The following is a 14,390-nucleotide window of genomic DNA, read 5'->3' on the forward strand; positions in this document are numbered from 1 at the left end:
TTCACTTTCTTTCCAAGGAAGAGGTCCCAAGTTTGTAGCAATAAGACACAGACATACCTGGCAAGCTCGAGGGTCAGGAGGGACCATTCTTTACCTTTGCCTAATGTTATTAAAGATGGCATCTGAAATGTAAATAAAATATCCAATAAAAAAAAAAAGAAAGAAAAGGTCCTGTCACCATTTCACTAATAAAGCATGATTCTCAACTCTGTTCTAAGTATTTAAGCTAGTATTTACTGATAATATAGCGCTTACCCACACATCAAAGTTTCTCTTGGAATGGATGGAGACTATTACAGAATACCCCAGATATCCAAGGTAAAGAGAGCAAACAATCATGAGGCTAAAAGATCCATACATAGTACATACTAACTCCTGAACCATAGCTCCACACATTAGTAAAAAGAGTCAGAAAGATTGTACACCAAAGGATTAGGAAATCTGCTGTGACATTGGGCCTCCTAGAAATGTGGGATGGCTTCACTTTTGATAGTCCAACAATATAATATGATCATTAAAACAATTTCTGAACAAAACATCATCCATGTTAGTAACACTAACTGAAAATAAGTAAATCTTGTGAAGAAACACTTCATAAATACTACATGCACATAAATACTACAAAGTGTGAGAAAATTAGTGTTTCCCAAAGGGAACCCCTAATTTGTAAGTCAGTCACAATTGGTTAGCTCAAAAAAAAGTCTATATAGTACCAAAGATAATGGATTTATTAGATTGTTAGAACATATTTGTGGAATCAGTTTTATCTATATAATAATAATAGTAAATGGAAATGGGCCATGTGTTTTAGCAGATGTGGGAGACTGAGGGGATAAAAACTTAGAGCAAGGGAAAAGAAGGAATAAAACGAAGTAGTTGAATTTGAATTTTAATAACAAAATAAAAAACAACATTTTATGATGCTGAAGGTATGGCAGAGTGATTAAGAATACCTGTTTCACAGTCTTCAGGACCTGCATGTAAGTACCAATATTTTGTAAGATAGAGACAAGCAGATCATGAGATCATACTTGGTATGTGTAGCAAAGAGATACAGGAAGGAGTCACATACTCTATACTAAAAAAGAGAAATCTGCCTCTCAGTAAAAAAAATAAAATATATAGTGAAAGAGAATGAAGAACACTGGAAATCATATGCATCTGACTAGGCATACATACGAAGTGACACTTGCATGAATGTATGACGTGACCTTCCACATAACCACATGAAAAAGATCAAATGAATGATAGTGCTATTACTGCTCATTCTGACTGGAGTTTTGTCTGAATCCCTTTTCCTTATGCTATGAACAGCAGAGGAACCATTGACTTTACCAGTTTTCTGTCATATGTGTCTACTATCACTCAGAGGAATGCATGACAAAGTCTACTCATGTAGATTCAGAGGAATCCTGAGGGTGGATGATACAAGGATGTTCCCTACCTTTAAGAGCCATGCCAGTACATGCACTGATTGATGTTTTATATCCACCTCTTCCCCAGAATCCAACTTTTCCATTAATGTTTTGCACAATGTACCATCAGGAGATATGATAAATATGCCCTCGGTTATAGGTCATTTCTTGTTTATGAGGGACAGAATGTCCTGAGAGGAAGAAAGGGAAATGCCTGTCATGTGTCATCCAGCACAGAGCACTGTTTGCTCCTGAGAACCAGCCCAGTGTTATGCACAGGTGCAGTGCAGAGGTTGTCATGGACAAAGAGGACCACAAACAGGTTTTGTGCCTCCATCTGTTGTTGTACACATCCATCCGTAATATTAACCCTGAAATTTCAGGAAATACTTTTTTTAATCAGATTTTCCTTAGGAAAGCCAGAAATGAAGCATGCAAGACTTACCAGAATTGCTGTGGGAACATTGCCATCATGACAAAGGGAACTCAGCTCTTTTCCAAAAAGGTTCCCTCTCTTAGTAACACTTGAGACAGTGTACACTTGGTCCTGTTGGGGCACAGAGCCCCTATAGAAACATATTATACAAGATCTTTGTTTCTTATTATGTCTTCTGTTTGCATATAAGGAGGAGACGTGATCATTACCTTGAATAGTGTAATTTATACAGCTCTTTTACAAAACCAAATATTAATTGCATACTATCTCCATTGTAATGGGTTAATCATACTGTATTGTCTATATATTCTTATTTCCTATACACTCCTATTAATCTTAGAGATGTTTCTAAGACATGATCTAGTGTTCTCTAAGACATGATCCAGTGGGAATTCTCACAAGATGATGCTGTCTAAGTCTCTTTGCACCATAAGCTACATGATATCTAATTGAACAAGTTCCCTTAACTATGTACAGGCAAGTTGCTTCAGTAGTCATATCTGTTTTCATAGCCACCCTCATGTTTATTCACATCAATCTGATTTCTATTGTCTTCAAATGTCATAGTGAAGCTCTTCCCATTCTCAGATTTCTTGTTGAGCTTTTAGAAGAACCATTTATCTTTTCATCAGTATGTTCCCTTCATGAGAACATATACATGACTATTTTTTTTAAACTCTGAATCCTGTTTCTAGTAGTATAAGTTCAAAGCTCAGATCAAAGTTTTCTTTTTCTCTTCTAAGTCTTCATTTTAAAAACTGGATAATAATGAAATCTTATATATGCTACTTAAAACAAAAATATTAAAAGTAATCAAAGGACTCAAAAAATATATAATAGTCTTGTTAAGTGTCGAACATACTGGCTATTTGCCTTAAACAAAATAGTCAGGCCTGAAACTATAAGTAATATGATACAGAATGAATATGATGTATAAGTTTGTGTGTGTATGTATGTCTTAATATTCACATCAATTTAAGCATATGTATATATATGCACAACAAGTACTTTAGAAAATCAAAAAATTAAAGGAAATAAGGGGAGGAAGTAGTATGTAAGAGTAAATGTGTAAATAATGAAATTATGTTATTATTTGAAACAATACTTTAAAAATGTCAAAAGCCCTAAAACTTCAGTATGAGGTCTATTTGAAATCAAGATACAGGTGTAAAAGACACAAAAATATGGTTTTTGAATGAATTGAAATGTGATTAGTGTCTGAGCTAGGAGATTAATGTTACTTCTACTTTAGTCTGAAACAGATTATCTTCAATTCGACACATACAACTTTTCTCATTCTCTTGCAATACAACAGTTTAAATGAAGTTCTTAGGTCATTTTCTACTTTGATCATGAAACTGTGTGAAAGCATATTCTATTGGGACAAAAGATGTGTGTGCACACACACTTATGTGCATGTAGTGGTATCTTGGCATACCAGCTTACATTGACTATCTGTCTGGAACAAATGGAATGTTCTCCCTATAATCAAGCTTGATATCTGAATATAGAGATCTCAAGCTGGACCTCAGAAATACTGTTTTGTTTTAGGTTTGTTTTCTACACTGCCCCTCCCTCAAGCAAGAAAATGACAACATGCATTGATATTTTATGCCACATTGAAAAGGGAACTGAGATAATACTTGAAGGAAGGTAGATGACTCACTTTGCTACTGGATTCTAGCTGAGTCTCTGGGCTTTAAGATGAATTGTCCCTGTGAATCCGAGTTGAGGTTGTTTACAAACAGCCCAGGCAAGGGAGGAAAAGCTGTGAAAATTTTTGAGTTTGATCTACTGAAATTATTTTGAAAGTTGGTCATTATAATATCATGTGGATACTCGTAGCCTATAAGAAGAAAATAAGAATACAAATTTAAATATAATAATGAGTGTGAGCAACGCTTCCAATGGGATTTAGCATACACTGCTCTCTTCTATGTCTCCTTCATCTTCTGGACAATGTAGACTGAACACCCTAAGCATTAGGAGACTTACAGGGATATTATGATAAAGTAAGGATGTGTAAGCTGAGAACTCTATAATCTAGGAAAAAATTTTCAATGTATCACTTTAGTTAAACCCATCAGAGCACCTTGTATGGCAGACTTTTGCTGTGTTCTACTTTGACAGCATTAAGACTTACTTGTTGTATTCTTGATATCAATAAGATTTTTACATCATAATAATCTTGTTTTACTTGTCTCGCTTTATATTAATTTAAAATTTTTAATTTTATATTAATTTTAATATATATTTTTTCATATGGTTTGGAGCCTGGCACTCTATAAGTAATTCTATTGGCTATGTCAATCCCTTCTTTGTTCTTTTTTTTCCATAATATGATGTTGTCGTGTGCCTGAAGTCTATATTAAAGGTATTCGTTATGAATTTAATGAATGAAATACTGCTTGATTATTTTGCTTTAGAGTGTATTTATATTTAAGACTAAATAATGAAAACACTAAGACTTCAGGCTTAGACCACTGAAGGACTCAGCTAGTCCTTCCTTAGATTTTCCTTTTACTTACCTTAGAGTGCTCTTGGAGCTTCCTCACAACCAGGACAGAACCACAGTTGGTAATCTTCAATGTTCTGGGAGCCAAAAAGAACCAACCATCAAAATAGTCTGACAGTAGAGTCTTGAAGAATCTAGTGATTTTCTTTACTTACAATTTCCAGCTCTCTAGCAGGGAAATTATTAGGACCTGTATTAATGTCATGTCTTCTGACCACAGGTTTGAGACATCAGGACTGAATTCAGGAGAAAACCCTTGGGTAGTTGCCTTTCCTTTCTCAGGGAACCTTGGCCTATTGATCCACAGTAGAATAAGAAATTGCATTCAGCCATCAACACTAACAAAGACCAATATTATTACAACATGACTCACATAGGTCTCTCCAGTCTGTCAGTGGAATATTGAATGTTGACTTGACATGAGCACACATCCTACTACCCAAGATAGTCATATACTCATAGTGACTCTGATGACTAGATAAAGAATATTCGAAAGATATGGTTACTTCAGCAACAGTGAGAAAAATAACAAAAAAAAAAAAAACAAAAAACAAAAAACAAAAAAAAAACCAGAGAGGCTTTGAGAATGCCTAGGAGTACACACAACCATTGGCTTTCATTCTGAGACAGCCAATCTGTGGAGAGGATGAAGATGTGTCTAACCTGAAAAACAGGCCAGATACTGGAAAGAAGTTCCACAACATAATTATTGCATACAGCGTTGTGGATCCATTTGAAACAATCATATAAATAGAACATTTTGTTGAAATTGTTAGGAACCTACAATAGTGACTGAATAATAATATGCTCTAACTGGAGTTACCATTAATTGTACTTTCTTATTGATTCATGGTTAAAATCAAGGAATTGTACCAAAGAGTTTTTAAGTATTACACTAGGTGACAAAAATTTACTCAAGCAGACACTCCTACCCCCACCAGCCAATAATGCAAGGAGAGAGTGAGAGAGACAGAGAGAAAAAGAATGATAGACACAGAGAAAACGACTGACACTCAGAGAATCATCATACAAACTCACAGGAAGTAATTAGAGAGGGATATACAAACATTCGGAGAAACACACACGCACATGCACATGCACACAGAGAGAGAGAAAGAGAGAGAGAGAATTGCACAGATATACCTGTACATTTAAAAACAAAAGACCAAATATACAGATATGTATGCAGACAGAAAGAACACAGAAATAAATACATAAATACATTCATTAAAGATTAAAAACAACAACAATACATTGAAACATGCACACTTACACCTCCATAAAAAGAGAAATCAAAACAGGAAGAAATGTGGGAGGATAGGAATTATATACCTTAAAGAAGTACAATAAAATTTTAATGAAAAGAAAGAAAGAAAGAAAGAAAGAAAGAAAGAAAGAGGAAGAGAGAAAGAAGGAAAGAAAAATCTTGTTGCCAGTAAGATGGCAACCTTAACATTAGCTGTTTGCATATGACCAATTAATTTCCCTTTATTATAATGCTTCTATATTCTCTAGTGATAGGAAAATAGTGATAGCTCAATACCATTGGGCTATGAGTTTCACTTCTATGGAAACGTAGACAAGAAATTTAAAAAAAAGTCCCTCTCAAGACTATTATTATATCTTAAATGCTGTTAGTTCCAAAAGCAGAAGATTGTAAATTATGATTTGTAAATTCATTATGATTTTCATTTGTATTATTTATATGCATACACGTTTGCACATATGTGGATCTTGAAAACAAAATTCAATTTTAAATCAAAGTAACTCGAAAATAACTTACAGGCATTCTTATCATTGGTAGTAACTTCTCAATTATATCATTCACCATATCCATGTTTGTTGTGTTATACATAAAGGCTATGAAAAGTACAGAGAAGAATAATATAAAATAACTTTGAAGCTCATGATTACAGAATTAGTTATTGTCTCATCATTACTTATAATCTACAGTCTGTAATGGAAACTTTAATATAGAATAAATATCTTGTTTTCTTCACTTGAAATAACTCTGGAAGACTGTCAGTCTAACATATTTATCATGAAATTAAATACATGGGTTCTTGGTATGCAAGCATAACCATAACAGGTTGTGTATGATAAAGGAAGACTGAGTAGCCATGCAGGAGCTCAGCATCCTGATATTTCTTACTTTATGCCAGTGGACAGGCAGGGAGCCAGGTTAACATAGAGCACAACCTTTGCTTCCCATCTAGACTTACACCATTTTACACCCTTACTTTGATGAGCAGCATGTGCACAGTTCTAGAAAAGTCAGAGTAAATAGCAGCTGCAATTTTAAAAAAACAGAAAAAAACAAACACAAATTAACCCCCAAAAAATTAATAAACAAAACAAACAAAAGATGAGTGAATACTCTGTCCATATCAAGCTTTTCATATAGTTTTGTGATATACAGACATACAACACTGAAATATGTAATGGTGATAGAGCTAGGAAGCAAAAATGAATATTTTAGAAATGTCACCACTTAATACTACCAAGAACAAGCAAGGTACTTGTATGATTAGCTCTCTACTCCCTCTCACATTTAGAATCTGCCCCAGAGTCCTAGGAAGACAGCAAGAAGAAAATAGCATGAAATCAAATGATAGGAATCTGAGAAGATAGCACTGATATACTGGAATTCTAATATATCACCATGGTGCATGACAGTGAGTGGATAGGTATATCTTTATAAAGATAGTTTCTACGGTATCAGCTATCTGAAATAAGCTTTGTAAGTGTCTACAAAACAATCCCTTAAATAAGAAACATAGCATAAGTGCCCCCTCACTATCCATAAACAACCTTGAACCAAGACCGAAGAAAACCACTTAAGTCACCTCTTTCACAGAGTTTTTATTTGTCTTCTAACCACTGGGTATAACCTATTACCCTGAAAATAATTGTGAGTGTGTGTGTGTGTGTGTGTGTGTGTGTGTGTGTGTGTGTTGCTGAAGATTCATCCAAGACACTATCATAACATGCCAGGATACTTACATTCTATGAACAAGAACACCTTAAACTAAGTGATTTTACATCTGGCTATGTATAGACTAATAATTATGCGAAAACATCTTAGAATGTGTAAGAACAGCTCTGTTCTTGTGGTTGTAATGTAAATAGGAAGAAACCAATGTGTGCATTTGCCCAGAATGTAGATTTTAGTCAACTCTGAATGAAAATATAGCTCAGGCTCAGAAATCACGTATTCTAGAAGGACACATTTGAACACATACACAAACACACATGCATGAAGTAACGCACACACATGAAAGAAGTCATACACACACACACACACAGAGTGAGCCTAATAAAAATTTTAAAAGTAAAACTTTTGATACTTTGTTGAATGTCTGAAAACTTCTGTACAGTTTTAAAACAACAAAGTATTATTATAGAAAAGTACACATGAGCTAGACAAATAACTCACATAGGACCTTAGTTGACATTATTGTAAAATATTGGTTCCCAGAGCATTTCAAACATATTAAGAGCTAACTAATAATTGCAAAGATGGGAGCATTTCTTCCCAATGGTGATTTTGTTTTTAAAACAAACACATTTAAAGACATAGAGTCTTTTTAAACAAAATAGTTCTAAAATTAATGTTTTGAAAGCATAAGAATGAAAAGAAAACTGGGAATTTTAAAATATTTCTTGACTAATGGTGAACCAGGAATATGTACATAATTCTCAGGTGAGAAGATCAACCTTATAATAGATCACATATTCATACTATGAGAAAAATAAGTTTTTAATAATTGTTCAATATTACATAAAATATGTTTAATGTAGAAAAAATGAAATATACCCTCAGATAGTTTTGACTGTCTAACACATTGACTCATGAAGACAGTGTAGTTAGTAGTTATCCCTACAATCTTAAGCCAAAAGTCAATATTTTATATATTTGTATTTGAAGTCAAGAATAGGAGAATATATGTGCAACTTAGGGAGAGGTTTGGGGATATCTTGGGATTCATGCAGGTTATTTGGCAGTGGATTTCTATACTTATATGACATTATCAAATAAAAAGAATTCTAAAATCATCTGCACCTATGTATTTTAAAATATAAACAGAGATTGAGGGATCTATGTTCAACCCTAAGAATAAGAAAAACAGAAAAAACTGGGAGGAAAAGAAATATTTAAGTAAGAATAGCAAAAAAAACCATTTTCCTAATTCATTCATAGAAAAAATACAGGTTTATCTTAAGTGTACTGAAATACATGGATGATTCAAGGAAGTCTCAAACCTAAAAGGTCAAACTGTAAACATAAAATCAAAAAAAAAACCAGCAGGAAAAATCACTTCTGAATACTCACTAGAGAACACTGAGAAAGATAAGTGATGGAGAATATTTATTTAAATTAGAAGAAAGTATTTATGTTCTAAAAATATCTATTCAAGGACAAAAGGGAAATACACATATCATCACATGAAGCAAAACTAAAAAGTATCTATTACCAACCTTCTGAACTACGCAAAAATTTTTCAGTAATTGTGGCAGAATAAAATATGAAAGCACTAGAGTCATGGGCAAAAATCAGTAAAAATGATAACTTTAAAGGAATTGGATCTAAGTCACAATGGTGTTGAAAAACATCAGGGAGATTGCTTGTATACAATACTGAGCATTTACCATAGCTGAAATTAAGGAGCAAAGGCAAAAGAATATTTCCCTACAGGACTCTCTGCTCTTCTGCTCTTCTCTGTCCCGAGGACACATCTGTTTCAGCCAAACTAGTGAGTGTTTTCCTAATTTATGTCACTGATTAGAAATTACCTTTATACTACATATTTCTCTTTAATTACTGTTTTGTATAAACTAGAATGTATGAAGATCAAATTGCATGATGATCATTATACACACCTTAGTAAGTTTAGTGCAATTTCAACAGTAACATTTAAGAATACTGCCTCTAAGTGCATTTTATATCCATTAGCCTTTATAGAAGTCAGAGAGATGGCAATCATCTGAGCTACATTCTATTCTGCTTTACAGTAGGAATGCTCTTCAATGCTCTGCATGCTACATAACAGTTAAGATTCTGATCTGCACTAAACCAGATAATGAAAATGGAACAATAATATAAGTATTAGAAAAATAGTCAATTATTTAATAGCTATGGGTGTAACTCAATGATAAAACTAATATGTAGTATGTGAGAGGTCATGAGTTTTATCCTAAGCACTGTACACACATGTGACACACACACACACACAGCCCAATGGTAAGTTAATAAAAATGATTTCTAAACAGAAGTTACAAGAAAAGATATCCCTATGCCTAAAACTTTCAAATAAATATGAGGATAAAAAACCATGATTATGTAGTTGGCCTTCCAAAGCTGGTGCAAGGACGCACAGTAAGAGACATCCTGAAAGAGCAGAGGACAGAGATAAAATGTTATGAAACTTGTGAATGTGGAGAGCAAATTAATTCTTGATAATATTTTGCTTTAAGATTTATTTGTGATTATCTTATATAATAGCAATTATTTTTGATGAGACAGAAATATTTTAAAATAAATAATAGTTGAACAACACATGTTAATATATAATCAATAAGCAAGAAGGGGAAAAACAGCTTAATTCTAATAATACTTGATGTGGCAATGTATGGTGTTGCAACTACTTGAATAATTTTCAGTCATTTAAGAAAAAATATTTCCTCTTTTTTGTTGCTTTAGCATGAGAACCAATCTTGCTTCATATTGCTTTCTATAAATCACATATAAAAGACACATGTGTTTATGCCATACACTTACAGCTTTTTCATATCTGTGAATTCTTACTATCTCTCTTCTCAACCCTCTTCTTAGGTTTCCATCTTCCATTACTCTACAAATTGCCTGTCTCTCTGTTAGTTATGAACTTGAAATATCAGTTTTGGTTTTGTATTCACATACACTGTCACAGCTTGGGATGTCCTCAGTGAATATCTGCAGTGAGAACTTTATCTTGATTCTCTTCTTGGCTTCATTAACAGATCTGCTCAAATGCAATAAAAAGACACAATATAGTAAAAGTCATTTGCTAGTAGCTTATTTTAAGCTAATCACTGTTAATATTTTATAAGTAGCATCTTAGTGTTAAATACAAGACAATCAGTTCAGCAATACCCATTATTGGATTTGAGAATATTTGAAAATGTTTCAGAAACAAAGACATGGTCACATTGATCTAAGAAGCACAGCAAGTCCTAAGAACTTGTTGTTTGCAAGGTGTGTTTTCAACTTGAATACATCTGGAATGAATCACAGTGCAGAAATAGAGGGCACACATGTGATCCAGATCTTAAGGCCAGAAGTCACAGGCTTCTGACTTGCACCTTGACATGGAGATCTTGGAGCATAGTGGCTATGAAAAGCTTAGGCCCAGGCAAGATAGAACCTACCCACCATTAATCACTAGAGACTGAGGGAAGTGGATCTCATAGTTCAAAGTCAGCCTGGGACAAAGTAAAGTCCAGATGTAGGTGTAGTGGTACACCCCTTCAATCTGAGCCACACCTTCTGCAGGAGGTCTAGATAAGGAAATTGGAAAAAGATTCACTTTTCTTTGCCTGCTTGCACTTACTGTCAGTACATCTGTTGATATCTACTTCTTCAGGGTTCCAGTTTATACAGAAGGCCAGGTGAAACAAACAAGCCTCATGGATTGAACAACTTCTAGGTTTTTTGACTTCCCATTCACAGCTGCCCATTGTTTCATTTGTAGGACTACAGACTGTAAGTCATTACAGTAAATTCCCTTACTATATAGAGACAGTCCATAAGTTCTGTGGCTCTAGAGAAAGTTCTGTGACTAATACACAAAGAAAAGGCAAAAATCTGCTTGACCTTAAAGGAGGAAGTAGCAGATGGTTTTAATGGCCATAGTAGAGTAACATCTATGGAGTGGAATTTAAAATAAGACTGAAGAGTACTGTTTACTCCAATGTAAAGAGGAGACAATGAATGCAGAACTTCCTCGAAATTAAATGAAATATGCAATAGACAAGAGAATCTAAAGCAGTATCCACGACCATCTAATCAACAACATATTTGGAGACAGTCTACCAAATATATTTTAAAGAAAGAAATGAAGCACAGACTGCAATTCTCACATCAGGGAGGAATAAAGTATAATCACAAGTAAAATACCTTTTGAGAAAATAGTACCATTGATATCTCTGTTCTTTCGAACTGTAATGTTAAAAGTGAAAAACAGGATTAGAGTTTTGACAATGCTAAGACTTTTAAGATTATTGCTCATAAAAATTATTATAAACAATGGTCATCCTGAGGGTGCAGGTGTAGATGGTATTCTCCACATGACTGCCCTTCTGAATGGCATGTTTCAGTGGAACACTTGTATGACAAGAAGTTGAATACAGTGTGGAAACTAGTTGGGAATGTCAAGACTTGACTATGTTCCAAGAGCTGTTTAACTATGGCTGGACCAACAATTACTCTTAGTTTTAGCATATATATATATACATATATGTATATATATATATATATACATATATGTATATATATATATATATATATATGTAGTTAAGATGATGTCCTCTTAACATGGGTTCAAGTTAACACAGGAGGTATCATTATTCACACTAAACTACAGGTAATACCTATTACCTTTGGTTAGAAAGCACTTAACCCAGGGCAAACACCCTCTAAGAAAAACAGTATTTTTTATTTTGTTGTGTGAATTACAGAATTGGTATGCAAGACAGGATATCCTAGAAACTAGTGCTTCATTTCTGTGACTCCTCACATTAACTTTCCTGGTACAAATTAATTATAAGTCTACCACTATTCCACTGTACCATGTAACAGTCTAATGTAAGATGGGTAAAGGAGAATTCACAATGCTAACATTTTATAACTGTAAATTTTATGTTGAATGAGTTAGACCTCATTGATATTTAACACATTCAGTGACTTATAGTCATCAACATTATCTTGTTACTCAGTGTTATTCTTATCCAAACATCAACCCTTACCCAAAGCTACTACTCCTCTTCCCCACAACCTCACAACCCTGTTTGAGGTAGTGTTTTTTTTTTTTCTGTAAGCTAAGGTGTACATTGTTTCCTCTTTCTGAAAATCAATGCTGAAGAGATCTTTATTCACAGAATTTTCTACTCCTTTTTGCCATGGTTGTAACATCCAGACCTTAAGTTGAATAGTCATATAGATATTGCCTGTAACTTCCTGTGGAACTACAGACTGATTCTTACCCAAAGACTGGTACATTCATGTTTCTACCATTAACTGATCACCCACTGCAGAGTCTGCCTACAACCATTTTTATCAGAAGGGTGGATTTTGCCTGTGCCCCTCATCATCCTACACACACACACACAGAGAGAGAGAGAGAGAGAGAGAGAGAGAGAGAGAGAGAGAGAGAGAGAGATCATTTGCCTGTGCCCCTCAACCTACACACGCAACACATCTAATATCATTAAAATAAAAAGTGACATATCAGGAAACCTCATAGGTACTTGGTAATATGTAGAGGGTGGTTCTGATGCTTTTATCAGGATCTGCACGTGAACACTGAAGGTCCTGTTCACATGCAATTGAGTTGATCCATCAATAAAAGTGATAATGGCCGATTAGCTGAGTGGAATAGTCAGTAATTTTACCACAGGGAGGCTAGCAGATGCAGGGGAGGAGAAAAAGATTCACCATGCTACAGAGGGTGAAAGAATCACCGACCTTGTGAGCTCTAAGGCAGATTGGCCGTTGGCTGCTTCCTCAACTTGCCTGCGGTTGCAGAGGGGATATTGGAAATACAATCATGCTGAGGGTAGATTTAGGGTGCTGAGCTAGGACAAAGGTGACTGAGCAAACAAAGTTGAGGACAGATTCAGAGGTGTTGAGCTGGGAGTGAACAAAAGGGCATGATAGCTGAGGAAGGCTTAGAAGAGCCTGGCCACTGAGCTAAAGAATATCAAAATAAGCTAATGTGTGTGTTTCTATCATCTGCCAGTCCAATGGAATCTTATCCCTTGAACTTTATCCTCATCAGTTAACCATTAGACACCAGTGGTACTCTACTACACAGATATTCAAATACTTGAGTATTCTCTGAGTAACTATTTTTAGTTCAGTTCTATTAAATACTATGTTTTATGGAAATTAACTGGGGAGTATGGGAGGTATTGATCAAATTTAATTATGCTGTACAGTATTATTGGAGAGAAAATAATTTGTCTTCTTTCAAAACCTAGATAATACCAGAAATTGTGGAGGAAGGAATGTGAAGGATATGATAAGTGCACATCCTTCCTGAAGACAGTGCACCTCCATTCTGCCCTAAGAATATTCTGGAGTCCTGATGAACATCAGATCAAAAACTAAGGAAGATACATGAGAAATGTATGTTGTGGAAAGTATAAATAAACTAGAATCATCAAAGAAGGGGAAATTTTGAGTTGGCAACCTATGTACAATCAGACTAAAATGGATCCTTATATTGCAAACATTCTGATTAACTGGCTTAACCTGTGAATTATGAAGCATTAAGTTGCCCTACAATTTTTAGAGTTATCCTCTTGTGATACAGGTCCATACTATAAGTCTAACTGAAATGTGGCCAAAAAGTTTCCTGTGGGCCGAAACAAGAAAAGGGTCTTGCAAGTATGGATTTCTTCTATACTGAGGTCCTCACCATCCATTACCATCCATGGTAATTCAGTGGAATAATCCATTTATCTTAAACTTTTTCTTATTTCTAGAAAGAGAATCAAGTATCTCTGTTAGTTTGATTTGCATTGTAGTTGCAATTGCTTGTAGAAATACCCAGTTCTTCCTGCCCCAGAGCAGAGGAGGACTCCTCTATTTTATCACTCAGGTGCAGTTCAAGCCATGGTAGATGGAATACAAGAAAGCCTATGCTGAAAGAAATTACTGGATACAAGCTTGTCAATACACATGAATAGACATAGCCTGATCATTTTCTGATTGGAGAGTGTTTAAAATGACTATACTATGAATATATGTGAGTGTGTGTGTGTG

At 34.6% G+C, this 14,390-nt stretch overlaps 1 pseudogene; it reads right to left on the reverse strand.

The window, feature by feature from the left end:
* The window catches only part of LOC117717607 (rho GTPase-activating protein 20-like), a 29,161-nt pseudogene extending 15,111 nt beyond the window's left edge, over positions 1-14,050 (reverse strand).
* Positions 14,051-14,390: the final 340 nt, after the last annotated feature.

This window comes from Arvicanthis niloticus, chromosome 12, assembly GCF_011762505.2.
Source record: "Arvicanthis niloticus isolate mArvNil1 chromosome 12, mArvNil1.pat.X, whole genome shotgun sequence".
In the NCBI taxonomy this organism is placed as follows: domain Eukaryota; kingdom Metazoa; phylum Chordata; class Mammalia; order Rodentia; family Muridae; genus Arvicanthis; species Arvicanthis niloticus.